Below are 14087 nucleotides of genomic sequence, written 5' to 3'. Positions count from 1 at the left end.
TCCTGGTGAAAATATTCTATCTGATTCCATTCTTAGCAAACAACCGTATGCTAAAGCTTAAAGAGAAAAGAGTGGATGTGAGAACAAATGTATGTTTTCACAATGCAAAGGACAACACGGGAGACACAACTCAATGGGCTTTTTCTTGTGCACAGGATGGGTGGGAGAACTGAGCGCCTTTGGATCGTCCCTTATTCCATCACACTGTAGCAAGTGGTGTACCCCAACTGCCTGTGAAGGTACCCAGAAGGAATGCAATTGATTCCTACCTGTATGTTCGTGCTGTAATATTTGCCCAATGAGGTCAAGGAACAGGAGACCATCATGCCTCCCACAAACACCCACACACTTAATGCCTCCAACCTCAGCCAGCATTTCTGTTACTTCTCACTGCTGCGGGTTTCTCTTCTCTTACTTGTGCTCTTTCCATTTTTTGCACATTATTTCTCCCACATATCTTAAGTTCTTGATATACAGCTTTGTTAATCAGAAGAGCCAGTTCTGTTGCCAGATCTCTATGGATATGTTACCACATCCGGCAAAGATGAATTCTCTGGCACCTTAAGTAGCAGGCTGTCCTCCAAGAGCTTATACCTGAGGAGGGCAGGTTCAGACCGCGTGCAAACACAGATCCATAAACTGGTCACATTTGACTGGAAAACTTGGCATAATCTTCAAACTGATGCTGCTGGGCTGAACCAAGCTACTCTCCTGCTGAAAGTTTGGGGGTTTTTGTTGCTGCTGTTCTGAGATGGAGTCTCGCTATGTCACCCAGGCTGGAGTGCAGTGGTGCGATCTCAGCTCACTGCAACCTCTGTCTCCTGGGTTCAATAGATTCTCCTTCCTCAACCTCCCAAGTAGCTGGAATTATAGGCATACACCACCATGCATGGCTAATTTTTGTATTTTTAGTAGAGACAGGGTTTCACCATGTTGGTCAGGCTGATCCTGAACTCCTGACCTCAGGTGATCTGCCCGCCTTGGCCTCCCAAAGTGCTGAGATTACAGGCCACCACGCCCCATGCTGAAAGTTTCAATGCATCCTGTACCCAGTGCAAAGGGGAGCATCTTTCATTCCTCTGCAAATAGCTTTATCGCAATTAAGGGGAACGAAAGGAATTAAGGAAGCCATTGTACAGAGTTGGTATCTGTACAGAGTTGGTCTCATCAGCTAAGCAAAGTTCAGACATACGCAGAAGGAGGCACTAGGACACTAGGATTCTGAGGCCGGAAGAATAGCACAGAGGAAAACGAACGTCAGAGCATAAACAGACAACCCAGGCAGTCTAGCGTGGCTAGAACCAAAGGGGTATGAAAGGAAATGACACAGGACCTGGACCTGGGTCAGATCAAAACTATATTCTACCAGAATGCCGGGGAAAGGGTTTGGGACCTTGTTTTAACAGTAATTCTATTTCTTAATTACTGGTAGTTTCTACCATTTCTCTGTGAAATCTTCAACTAATGACTAATGAATAGCCCTGAAATTTCAAGATCCGCCTTCCTACATGTTTTCTATTCTTACTAACTTAATCATCTCATTTCCCTCTCCCAACTGACACACTCCACAGTCCCTACCAGCTGCCTGCCTCCCTCCTTCTCTCCCTGCCAACCACATACACACACATACACACACACCCCTCTAGTCAAAATAGCCCAAGCTACTTATGATTATAAAACAAACTTTCAAATATTTTTACCAAAAACATTTCTTCTGTATATAACCTCCATCATTTAAAAAAGGGTAAATATTTTTGCCAGGTGGCTATATTTACCTTTCTTTAATCTCTGTTATTCTTTTGGCCATTTGTGAACACAACAGATTACTTGGCGTGTTAGTTCATGGCTTTACTGCTCATTCTCCTACCAACCCACAACTGTGCCTGTACTAGCTAGAAGCTGGTGACCACAAAACTATATTAGTTCATTAGGAGTTAATTAAAAGGACTAATAACCTCAAAAGCAGGAAACACAAATAGGACATAATAAAGAGGATACCTTTAATTGATTCTACATTGCTTACTCTACTTGGTCGATGTTAGAATATCTTATGGTTATTGATAAAATGTATTTGATGAGTTGAACTCTCAACCCAAACATCCCATATGGAGTTGCTCACAAACTACTGGATGTCTGGATCTGATCCACATTCTGCTTTATCACTGGTAGGATGCCGAGTTCCTCCCCTGCCATTTTTTTGATCTATTTTTTCCCTTTCTTCATCATACTTTGTTGGATTTCAGAATTGGGGAGTTTCATTTTGTCTCGCAAACCATTTGACCTCTAGTGCTTTTTATAGCACCTTCTTGCTTCTTTTTAAACATTCACATAGGTGACCCTCAGAAAGATCTAAAATACATATAAAACCTTTTATGTAATGAGTGTCTAATGTGACGAACATGATGGAATATTTAAATCTATTTTTAAAAGACTAAAGCTCAGAAACATAAGCAATTCCCATGTGTCGTGACTTGTCACCAGTTAACATAATGTGAAGGAAAGTGACGAGAGTGATTTTCATTTACTTAGACGCCTGCTCATTCATTTGATTGGAGTAATCCCAAGAAAACCTTGTCCAGTGGAAATTTCAAGGTTTCTATTAGACTGTAAGCATCTTGAAGTTAAGGGATTTACTTTACTCCTTTATGTCCTCCACATAACCACCTTATCACATATATACCAAAAGCAAAATAACTGCTTATTGTGAATAAGTAAATCACCATTAATTATTTTGTAAATGTATTTGTGCCTACAAAGTACAGACAGATCTATGAATAAAGTCAGCTAGGCATTTTTTTTTTTTTTTTTTTTTTTTTTTTTTTTGAGAAAGAGTCTCACTCTGTTGCCCAGGCTGTAGTGCAGTGGCACAATCTCAGCTCACTGCAACCTCCGCTTTCCAGGTTCAAGCAATTCTCCTGCCTCAGCCTCCTGAGTAACTGGGATTACAGGAACACACCACCACGCCTGAGTAATTTTTGTATTTTTAGTAGAGACGGGGTTTCACCATGTTGGCCAGGCAGGTCTCAAACTCCTGACCTCAAATGATCCGCCCGCCTTGGCGTCACAAAGTGCTGGGATTACAGGCGTGAGCCCACATGCCCGACCAGCTAGGTTTTTGGAGTCAAAATGGTTGAATTTTTATCGTAAGTCATTCTATGAAGCTGGTTATTTTCTATGGCTAAAAGCAGTGGCTTTTTCACAGCAGTTGGATTGAACTGGGTTCTCTAAAACCAGGGTGATAAGATTAGTACAAATCTTCAGACTAAAAAAGTTTCTCTAATTATGCCCTTATAAATTGCAGTACACAGTTGTTATTTTTCAAATGCTGCAAGTTTTTAGGGTCTGATTCACTAGTCTTCTCAGACAGTCTGGCAAGACTTAATTTATCTGAGAGATCAACTACCAAATGGAGAATTTCATTTAATTATATAAAAAGTAAAAAAAAAAAAAAAAAATTGCACAACGTTTTTACCAGTCATGGTTATTTTAACATTTACTAATTTGGGTATAGCTAACATAGTTTAGGAAAAAAAAAAAGATCATCTGTTTCTTTGTATAAAAAGCTGTCCTTAAAAAGAAAACCCCTATACATTTACCAACATTCCATATTGTTATACTAAAATCTTTCCTACACTGAATCTAGATTTACTTAGATTATTAACACCACTTCCCAAAAATTTACCTTCCAAAACTGAAATGTAAGAGATTAGAAATACTAAATCTAACAACAAAGAATTTACTTTTATTATGACAGTGGTTTCACTACTTGTAGTTACTTTCACTGCCAAGTCAGTTTGTAGATAATTTAAGAAGTAATTTGCAATTAAGTTTTTATTTAAGTATATCTAAGTATGCATTGAGGGCCAGGCGCGGCGGCTCACACCTATCATCCCAGCACTTTGGAAGGCTGAGGTGGGAGGATGGCTTGAAGCCAGGAGTTCTAGACCAGCCTGGGCAACACCGTAAGCCTCCGTCTCTACAAAAAATAAAAAAAAAATTAGCCGGTGTGGTGGTGTGCGCCTGTAGTCCCAGCTACTCGGGAGGTTAAGGTGGGAGGATCACTTGAGCCCAGGAGCTCAAGGCTGCAGTGAGCTACAACTGCGTCTCAGTCCTTCAGCCTGGGTGACGAAGTAAAACCTTTTCTCTTAAAAATAAAAAAAAAAAGGATGCACTGAGGCCCAATATTATCAGTTATTAACGTAGGTAGATGTGCACACATGGACACACCTCACAGCAGCAGTAAAGCAAAGAACCTGAACTAGTAACTCTTACATGGTGGCATATATACTAGCAAGCATGTTAGGCCCTTAACATCAATGATGAGAAAATGAATAAAGCAAGGGCACGTGTCAGACAAAAAGAGTATGACGTATCAGAGACAAATGGAGAAGGATGAAGGCTGTGTTGAATGTATGCAGCAGGAATGGAAGGCAACACTATCCAAGAAAGACCCTACCACCCAGAGGATCAAGTCTGAACCCCTTCCAAGGGGAGGCTGGTGTGGAACAGGACAGGCAGGCTGGAGAAGTGCACCAAGAGGAAGTGCAAATCCACGTGTTGAAAAGGAACCTGCATGGCCATCCCTGTTTGCAAACCGCTGTTGCATGCTCCTCTGGAGAAAGCCACCAGTCCAGTGCTTCTCCAACCTGACTGTGCAGGAGTCACCCAGGGCATCCAGTAATTGGTAGACTCTATCTCAGCCCCTCTGAGGTAGGGCCTGACATCCTGCATTTCTGATGAGCTCCAGGGACGCTGCTGCCCACAGGCCACACTTTGGGAAGCACTGTCCTGGAGGACAGCCTGGCCAGTAACAGGCAGAGGGAAAGAGAGTTTAACAGAAAGAATATCGCCTGCCAGACAGGGAACGGGAGACCTGGGCTGCTGGCTCTCCCTTTGTTTCCTGGTCTCAGGTCCTTTAGCTGTAAAACAAGAGAGATTTCTTAGGTTCCTTTGTAGTTTTAAAAACCTGAGGCAGGAAGAAAGGTTTGTGGCCTGAAGAGTTGCACCTCTTAAATCAGGGATTAAAGATGAGGACAGAGCTTGAGAGAATAAAAGGTTACTGAAGAGCTGCACGTCTTCAAGGCAAGAGAGGAAGAATTTACTTATTTTTACTGGAATGCCTCGACAAAAATACCAAATGACTTATGCCCAGGGCTATTTTTGCAAAACAATGGTCAAGTCTGGGAATAACTCAAGTGTCCATCAATAGGGGACTGACTGAATGAAATTCCGTCAGTCCATAGCAGGAAGTTATAAAAAGACAAGGGAATTCTCTGTATACTGACATTGAGTGAGTTGCAGTATACAGCGCTAAGTGAAAAAAAAAACAGGGCTCAGGACAGTATATACCACGTGCTGCTTTATGAGTAAGTGAGAATACAAATATATCCATACTCTTTCCAAAAAGGGCAATGGAGGAGGGATAACCTCAGAACAAATAAAGACAGTTACCTATAAGGGGACAGGGATGGAAGGTGGCTTTAATACAAGAATGTAATAAGAACATAAACATAAACATATACTATGTATCAAGTTAGTGGTGAACTCATATAGGGAAACACTACTTCACCTGACTTTGAAATCTGTTTTTATCATCATCCCTGATAGTATATGCTAAATAAAAAAGGACTGCCAAGAAATATTTAACTGACTTTAGTAGCAATAAAGATAGCAAACTGTTAACAATGGTTGAAGCTGAGTGATGGGGTTTCATTATGCTGCTGGTTCTCATGTTATCTTCTCTATTTTAGTATATGTTTGAAGAATAATTTAAAAATAGCTTTCCAAATAATCTTCTGTTTTTATTTTGTTTTGTTTTGTTTTGTTTTGAGACAGGGTCTCGCTCTGTCACCCAAGCTGGAGTGCAGTGGCACGATCTCGGCTCACTGCAACCTCTGCTTCCTAGGTTCAAGCGATTCTCCTGCCTCAGCTTCCCAAGTAGCTGGGATTACAAGCAGGCACCACCATGTCCAGCTAATTTTTGTATTTTTAGTACAGATGGGGTTTCACCATGTTGGCCAGGGTGGCCTCGAACTCCTGACCTCAAGTGATTCGCCCGCCTCAGCCTCTGAAAGTGCTGGGATTACAGACGTGAGTCAATGCACCAGCCTAATCTTCTTTATCTAACATTAACATACACACACTGAACAAGAATACAAAGTTTGCAATGAAGACAACCTTAGTCCACCAAAAGTGAATATCAATATATGTAAGATCTAAGATACAAGCGGGTAAGAAGGTGGGGAAGTGGGGCCACATCTGACTCCTACCGCAAAGTAATAGATTCAGCATCTGTACAGACCTCACTGTATTCAAACACATTTTATATTATCTCATTCTGTTTTCACAACAAAATTGCAGGATAACTACTCTGCCCACCTGTAGTGAAGGGAAGTGACTCAAATTGATTCCAGCTCAAGTTCTTTAATCTGCAAGTCCAGTGCTTTTCATACTGGCCCTTCTGGTAGCCCCACTAACAGGAGTGTGGGGCAGGGTTCACGAACCTAAAGCCAACAATCTCCAGTAGTACTTTAAAAATTCATGCTAATTTTTAACTTCGTTCCATAACGTATCCACATTATCTTAATATGAAAACAGTGTATTTCATGACTTATCATCAATTAAAATAGGCCTGCATGTGTATTGTGTGGCTTTATGGACCCAGAAGCCACATGACTTATTCTGATTATCAGAGGCGTTAAACGGCACCAGCCTCCCTGAGGCAGTGATAGCTGTCACCCAGCAAAAAATGGGACAAGTCCCATTGTCCAACTAGCACATCGCTGGTAGCATCTCCAGTTGACAGTATTTCAACTGGTACCTACAAATACATTTTCTGCTAATGTAACTTTTTAAACCTGAAAATTCTGTCTAGTCTTTTAAATACACCACCCAGAAATGAGTTAGTGAGTGCAATAGAAAATAAATTAAAATCACATAATATGGTTTGAAATGGTTCAAATTTATCTGGGCACATTTTTGAAAGAGCCATTTCATGGCTACCCTGAGCAGAGAGCTGAGATAAAGAACATACCTTTGCAGCAGCCTATTTCAAAGAAAAAGAAAACAATAAGATTGACTACTGTATCTGTTAACAAAATGGCAACAATTTTGTGCTTTTTAAATAAACTTTGTTTCAGACTTAGAGAATTATTATAAAGATAAGATAGAGTCCCCATGTCCCCCGAAGCCAGTTTCCCCTATTATTAAGATCTACATTGGTTCAGGACATGTCTCACAATTAAGGCATCAAAGTTGATTTATTATTAACAAAATCCTATACTTTATTTCCATTTCCTCAGTTTTTCCCTGATGTTCTTTTTCTTGCTGCAAGATGCAATTTTCTTCCCATTTAAATTCACCCATAGGAAGGCTATTAAGCTAATAACAAATTCAGGCCAAAAAGGCTAAAATGTTTCTCAAGGCATCCTTAGCAAAAGAAAAATGCAGATGTTGGATGAAATACCAGTCAGCTCTTCAACAAACCAGCCTTCATCTATATAGCCTCGGAATCACCACTTTAGAGGACTTAAACTTAAACATGGTCTCAAACTTCTGGGCTCAAGCAATCCTCATGCCCCAGCCTCCTAAAGGGCTGGGATTATAAGCGTGAGTCACCACACCTGGTCTTCCACAGCATTTCGTATTTGGTCAGCCAGTACCGACGCTTTAGGCTATGAGACAGGTGCCATCCTGTGCAGTGTAGAAAATAGACCAGCACCCAGGCCTCTACCCACTAGATGCTTGCCAGCTTCACACCCCACTCCCTCGAATATTACAACTAAAACTGTCCCCAGATACAGTCAAATGTCCCTTGTGGGAGAGAAGGCAAAACTGCCACTGGTTGAGAACCACTGGCTTGAAGCAATTCATAATATGGATAAATATAACAAAATTTCTACAGCAACGTAAGAAGATGTCAATGTGGATTAAACAACTATTTTTAAAAACCTTTTATTAGACTATATAAATGAGTATGTGTTTTAGAAAATATAATCAATATGAAAACTAAAAAAGGCCGGACGTGGTGACTCACGCCTGTAATCCCGGCACTTTGTGAAACTGGGGCAGGCAGATCACCTGAGGTCGGGAGTTCAAGACCAGCCTGGCCAACATGGCAAAACCCCGTCTCTACTAAAAATACAAACATTAGCCGGCACCTGTAATCCCAGCTACTTGGGAGGCTGAGGCAGGAGAATCACTTGAACCTGGGAGGCAGAGGTTGCCATGAGTGGAGATTGCGCCACTGCACTCCAGACCTGGGTGACAGAGTGAAACTCCATCTCAAACAAACAAACAAAAAACAAAGAAGCCAAATCATAGTTGTTCCTGTCAACTGTTATGAACTAGTGCTTTGTAAAATAATAAGTGTAATGTATAGGTTTAAGAACTCCATAGAAATAAGGAATTCAAATCAGAAATCATTCTTAACCCTTTCCATCCTAGGATTCTAAGGTAAACATCAGATTCTATAACTAGCAGCTAAAACAATAAGCATGAGGCAGAACTTGGTCTGGGAAAGAGGCCAAGATGGATAACCCATGACTACTGTGTGTCCCCAGCTCCCCCGCACTCCACCTTAGAGGACCATGGAAACACTGCCCAGGGATCCTTTTGCCACCAGCAATTTAAACAGACCCCATTCCTTAAAAGAAAATTAGGGCCAGGGAGAGAAAAGATCCAGATGGGAAGGACGTGCCTGATAAACGCTTTAGGCTGATGTCCCCAGCTTCTCATATGTCACTCTGCTTAATTTGGGATTGGAGGTGGCAAGAAATAAGCCAATAATCCACAGTTCTCAAGGGAAATCTGATAGGCTGCAGGATGGTGCCAGCCAATTTTTTAAAAGGCAATTTTAAAAGTTGTCTCTTAAAATAAATTTTTAAAAAGGGCCACCTCTCATTTTTGCAGCTCTGAAAGCTTTTTTTTCATCTCTGCAAAGGTCTCAACATAAACAGGTAGAAATACCACCATCACATACCTAGGTCAGAAGAAAGGGCTAACATTACCTAGCCTACAGCTACTAGGCCATCCAGACAGCTCTTTCCTTTATGGACGGGTGCCAAGGGGTGTCCGAGCAGAAAGGTGAAGAAGGCAGGTCGGTGCTGAAGAGACCCAGGCCATCATCACTTGCAGGTGAGAGCCTTTAATCAGCCGCTGCCACCCCCACCCCCACGCACTGGAGAGAGTGTGAGGCAGCACCTTCCCTCAAGCAGGGTTAGGGGAAAGGCTCACCAGAAGGTCCTCGGGTTTTAGGAACCCTCAAGCCCTCCACCCAACAGGCTGCTCTGTGGTTGCTCTCTTCTGCTGAACAGCTTTGGTTCCACCCCATCGGTCTCAGCCCAAATTCCATCCAAGGCAAAGAGAGCATATAAACAGAAAACTGGCCATGCCCAGTTCCTACAGGTGGGCAGGTGGCTGGCAGGGAAGGGATCACATGGAAGGACCATGGAGCTCGGCCTGTGCATACTAACCCAGCTCAATGTTAATCAAGGCAAAGGATCATTCACATTTAAGATCATTAACCAGGTGCTTGGGTCCCTTGGCAAGAGGTGAGCGTTTACAAGCTGAAAAATGCATCTGGATCAAGGGGCAGCCTCTTGTTGCCAAACACAGGTTTGGGTAATTTCAGGAGAAGGGCACGTCAATGGCAAGAAGGAGCAGAAGCAAACGGGGGTGTCTCAGGAAGGGGCCCCATTTCCTTCTTGCAAAGCTGCTCCCACCCATGGCCACACTCCATTCCATGAGGTTTATGTGCTGTTCTTCCTTGTCCCTTACGGGGTAGAACCATCACCTTGTGTGCAAAGCAGTTTACAGGTAAGGAATTATAAACAGGTTAAAGTTTATGGCATTTGTCTTGCCAATTTTCCATCTCTCAACAGTAACATCTCCTTTTAAGGTGATGACCCAGGCTCTACCACGGCAAGTCCCACCCAAAAAGGAAGGCACTTCCCTGTTCACCAACCACTTTGCTGTTCCTCCCACATCCAAGGACCCAATGCCACACAATTCTCAAGCACAACAAGAAGTCGCCATCAAGCAAACAGGGCCAGAAGTTCCATTTCACACATGACCAACGGCCACGGTTTTGAAGATTTCTGGCAAATGGTCTTTCCGACATGCTTCAAGTTGCTGCACATGCTCGGTGCCCTCCTCCTCACCATCTCCTCTTCCCCCTCATAAAAATCACCAGGAGCTCCCGTCTCAGCCTTTGTCTACGGCAGCCTGAGACTTTCTCACTGTTTATATAGAATCATCCAAACAGAGCAGGCACTGCCCTGGTTTTCTATTCCAGCATTAACCTAATTCAATTTTCCTCAAGTTATATGTTTACCAGAGAGTATTACCTGTGGCTGATGTAAAAAAAAAAAAAAAAAGAGAGAGAGAGAGAGAGAACAGAAAAGTAGAGCCCCAATATCCCTGGCTAGTAAGATTAGGTCAAAGAGAAAGACAGATTAATTTCTATGTCATTTTTAGTGGCACATAACATGGGTAGTCTTTAACTTAGAGTAAATTAAAACTAAGTGCCAGTTTTATTTTCTCTTAAAGGAAATAAAAGTTTGTATGTTTGAGGGCTGAAGAATGTGGGAAAAGACAATGAGCAAAGATTAAGCACCTCATTTACAATTTTTTAAAGTTCCTAACTGCACGTTTATCCATATAAGAGCAAAATCATTTGATCTGTGTGAATACATGTAAAAATTCAAGTTAGGGGTCATGTGACTCATCCCCAGGTATTTCCTGTAAAGGTTATAAAACAAAGGAGAAGGTGTGTGTATCCCAGGAGGTGAATCTAAAACAATAGAGAAGTATGTTGTCCCATCATGAGCTGGCTGATTGCATTAGCTATGCTCTAAATTGAACTTAATTCACAGTGAAGCCTAAAGAGAATCAAATTTTAAATAAAAGATCTGTCCTCACTTCACCTGAGGTTTTGAACTCAGAAATTTGAAAATCTCTGAACTCTACATGACAGATTCCTTTACAGTGTCTATTTTTGACATTTCAGGAACACAGTGATGACAAATGCAGTAATTTATTCATAAAAGGGGGGAGAAGCACCAGAGCAATATCTGTATAATTTTTCGCTGCACCACCCTGAAGAAAAGAGGTTGCAAACAAGATGACACAGGTTAAATACATAAATAATTAAAATGTTTTCACTGTGCCGCCTTTTGATTTTGAAGCATGCAAAAAACGTCTAATGGACATTTTAAAAAGAAAGCAAGCAAGTTCAAATAATTCCCCAAATCCTGCACATTTGGGTTAAAGCTAATGGATTCACGGTAAGAGAACCTTCTCCTGATGCTGTGGGCACGAATCGAGTAATAAGGGGAATGGAATCTTCAGTGGGACTTACCAGATTCCAGGCAGGAAGAGCTCGTCTGAAGTAGAGAGAGGAGAGAGAGGCAGGTCTAGATGCAGATGGTCTGTTTCCCCTAACAACAGCAACGGCGGCGGTGAAGAGAAATCCTGGTCTCTGCCAGCTCCCTGCCAGGTAACCAACAGCCTGGAGCGGGAGGCACCGCGTGGGGAGGGCTCTGCAGCCGCTCCCGTCCAGGTAGGGTCCCGCGCAGCCACCCACCCAGGCACCCTCGCGCCACTGAAGCCTGTCTGGGTTGGAAGCTGCTGCCGCTGATGCCTGCCTCTCTCGAATCGGGAGCAAATTCAAATGTGGGGAACAAGGAAGTGCCTCATCAGAGGCAGCAGAGCCAATGACTATAGGAGGAACTTCGTGTATTCAAGAGACACAAAAAAGCAATTCAAACCACAGCCCCACAATGCTGCCCTTGCAGCAAAACAACATCAGGGGAGTTATAACAGCCAGCTTGACATGAGACTTGTGTATACCTGGCCCGGCCCAGGTGACCCTGGAGCCTCCAGGATCCATCTGAGGTGTACGGAATGTCCCTTTTGGAGCATCAGTGGCATCTTTTCCTAAATGTCCATAGCAATGTTAAAAAGAAATATATTCAAGGCAATAAGGAAACTCCTCTAGATACTTCCGTTTAAACAACTGTCCCACTGTCCTCACATACAAGGTATGAGCCTGTATTCTCATCAGCCAAAACTAGCTTTGGATCCCATCTCCACTAGCTTTGTGACATCCAGCAAGCTTCTCGACCTATGCCACCTTCGTGGTTCTTGTTTCTAGAAACAGCCTTGAAACCTCCTTCACGTGCTGCTTTGGGACCACAGGTCCTGCAATCAACGTGCTTTGGCCCTTTTTACATTTCCTTGCCTTTCACAGTTGCCCGTGGCTCTAAAAGTATTATCCTAAATCAACCAGTCACCCCTTTCACCTTCCGTCACTTTAAAAATGGATCCAGTGCATACCCAAAAGCAAAATATTTTCCTCTTTACTCTCTCTTTTTTTTTTAAACTAATGTCTCCAACAGGTTAGGGAGGCCAATTTTAAAATCATTTTTGCATACAATGGTCAAAGAGACAGATCCCATGACCCTACAGCCCAAACCCTGTCAGGGACAAGTTGCAGCCCAAGGCAGAAGGGGTTTCTTCTGTTTAAAGTTCCGTGTAAATTCCCATTTCAAGGCCCCTTTTAAGGGGCCTTGAACACGCCCCTTTTAAGAGTCAAGAGTGTTGAGGAAAAGAAAGGCTTTATTGAGCCAAAAGGTCTTTTTCTTGAATGCTTCCTTTTAAAAGGCAATTATTTCTTACAATGGGAATTTACAGCATACTTATATTACCATTCTTCGATACGATAAGAATGACCAGGGCATGGGTGACCGGCACAACACTTATCAAGTGACTGTCCATGGGAGGGGGAGATGCAGAGTCCCACCTGGGCTGAGAAGTCGCATCACCATCTGCTGGTGGCTCCTGCATTTTACAGTCAGGAGCCCTACACCACCTTCCATCTCCGCTGTAGCAGGCAGCCCATTAGAATTCCTGCTTTATTACATTAACTTTCTGACGACTTAGTTTGCCTGCTCAAGGACGACTCTCGTTCTTTCCCACCAGATCTTCTTTCCAACCTTCACTCTTTCCCACAGACTCGTAATCAGGCCACTAACAACAGCAGGGAGCGTACAAGTTCTCTTCCCTACCCACCTCACGTGATACAGTGACAAAGAATGAAATTCACAACACACATGGAGAACAGGAAAACAGAGAACCAATCCTTCCCCAGAACGGAGCAGCTAAGAGCCAACGCTACTGAAAAGCATGGGGCAGGCATCTCCACCGAGTGCAGGGAAGAGGCCAGGTGAAGACCCAGGAAATAAATTAACAAAGGGACAGCCTTTGAGCTGGTCCCTGACCAGAGAGCAAGACTTAGCTGAGCTCAGGCAAGCTGTTCTGTGTGGCCGGAGTAGATAATATATTGGAAATCAGGGAAGTCAAAAACAATGAACAGGAGATACTGGAAGAAATGTTCCTAACCACTTCAATCTCCCAAGACCTTCGTCCATCCCTGGTTAATATATCTATGTCCAGCAGGGTCTCAGAAGCAGATGCCAACCTGGGGGGAATATTTCCCAGATGACGTGAAGGCCGTGGAAAAAGAAGAAATTGGAAAATTCATTATTTAAGTGGTGTCACTAGGATACTCCCTAAAATGATACCAGTATTTCTAAAGAAGATCTAGGGGGAAGAGAATAAATCTGGGTTTTATAGGCAGCTGTGATGAGGCTTGGGTGACCAGCTGTGCCACAGCTGGCAAATGTGTCTACACATAGTAGTGGCATCTGTTTGCAGTATGACAGGAGAGGGTGCCTCTTTTAGGTACAAAGGAAGATAGGAATTATCACAGAAGTTCATACCACATAGAAGGTCCTGTCTCTTCCATTACCCCAGTATACTATTTGCAAGTCTGTGAAATTAAGTATATGCCTGGTATTTAGTTTAATTTTATACTAGAATAATTCAAGAGGTAAATTTCAGTACCTTCTGTCTTCCAATCAGATGTACATTCTCATATATAAAATATTCCAAAGACATAGCTCCTAAATAAAATGACTTAAATCAAGAAATACAGTCTCACATCTGACCTCATCCACACTCTATACACTGGCCTTACTCTCCTCTTAGCCACCTCACTGTAAAAACATTTGCAACTGCCACAGGTG

The 14087-nt window shown here is 42.6% G+C and overlaps 1 protein-coding gene across 12 annotated transcripts in view; it reads right to left on the bottom strand.

Annotated features, from left to right (window-relative positions):
- Window positions 1-14087, bottom strand: part of NEDD4L (neural precursor cell expressed, developmentally down-regulated 4-like, E3 ubiquitin protein ligase) — a 366704-nt gene that overhangs the window by 199325 nt on the left and 153292 nt on the right. For 2 of the 12 annotated variants that reach the window (XM_025364992.1, XM_025364991.1), the window contains exon 1: window positions 11360-11776. The exons of the other annotated variants lie outside the window; for them this stretch is intronic. The gene's annotated coding sequence lies outside the window, so the exon portion shown is untranslated. Of the gene's footprint in view, window positions 1-11359; window positions 11777-14087 lie in introns of those variants that run through there. 12 annotated transcript variants of the gene reach the window in all.

Source organism: Theropithecus gelada, chromosome 18, assembly GCF_003255815.1.
Source record: "Theropithecus gelada isolate Dixy chromosome 18, Tgel_1.0, whole genome shotgun sequence".
NCBI classification, from domain to species: domain Eukaryota; kingdom Metazoa; phylum Chordata; class Mammalia; order Primates; family Cercopithecidae; genus Theropithecus; species Theropithecus gelada.
The sequence above is the reverse complement of the archived record's forward strand: the minus strand, read 5'-3'. Positions and strand labels throughout refer to the sequence as shown.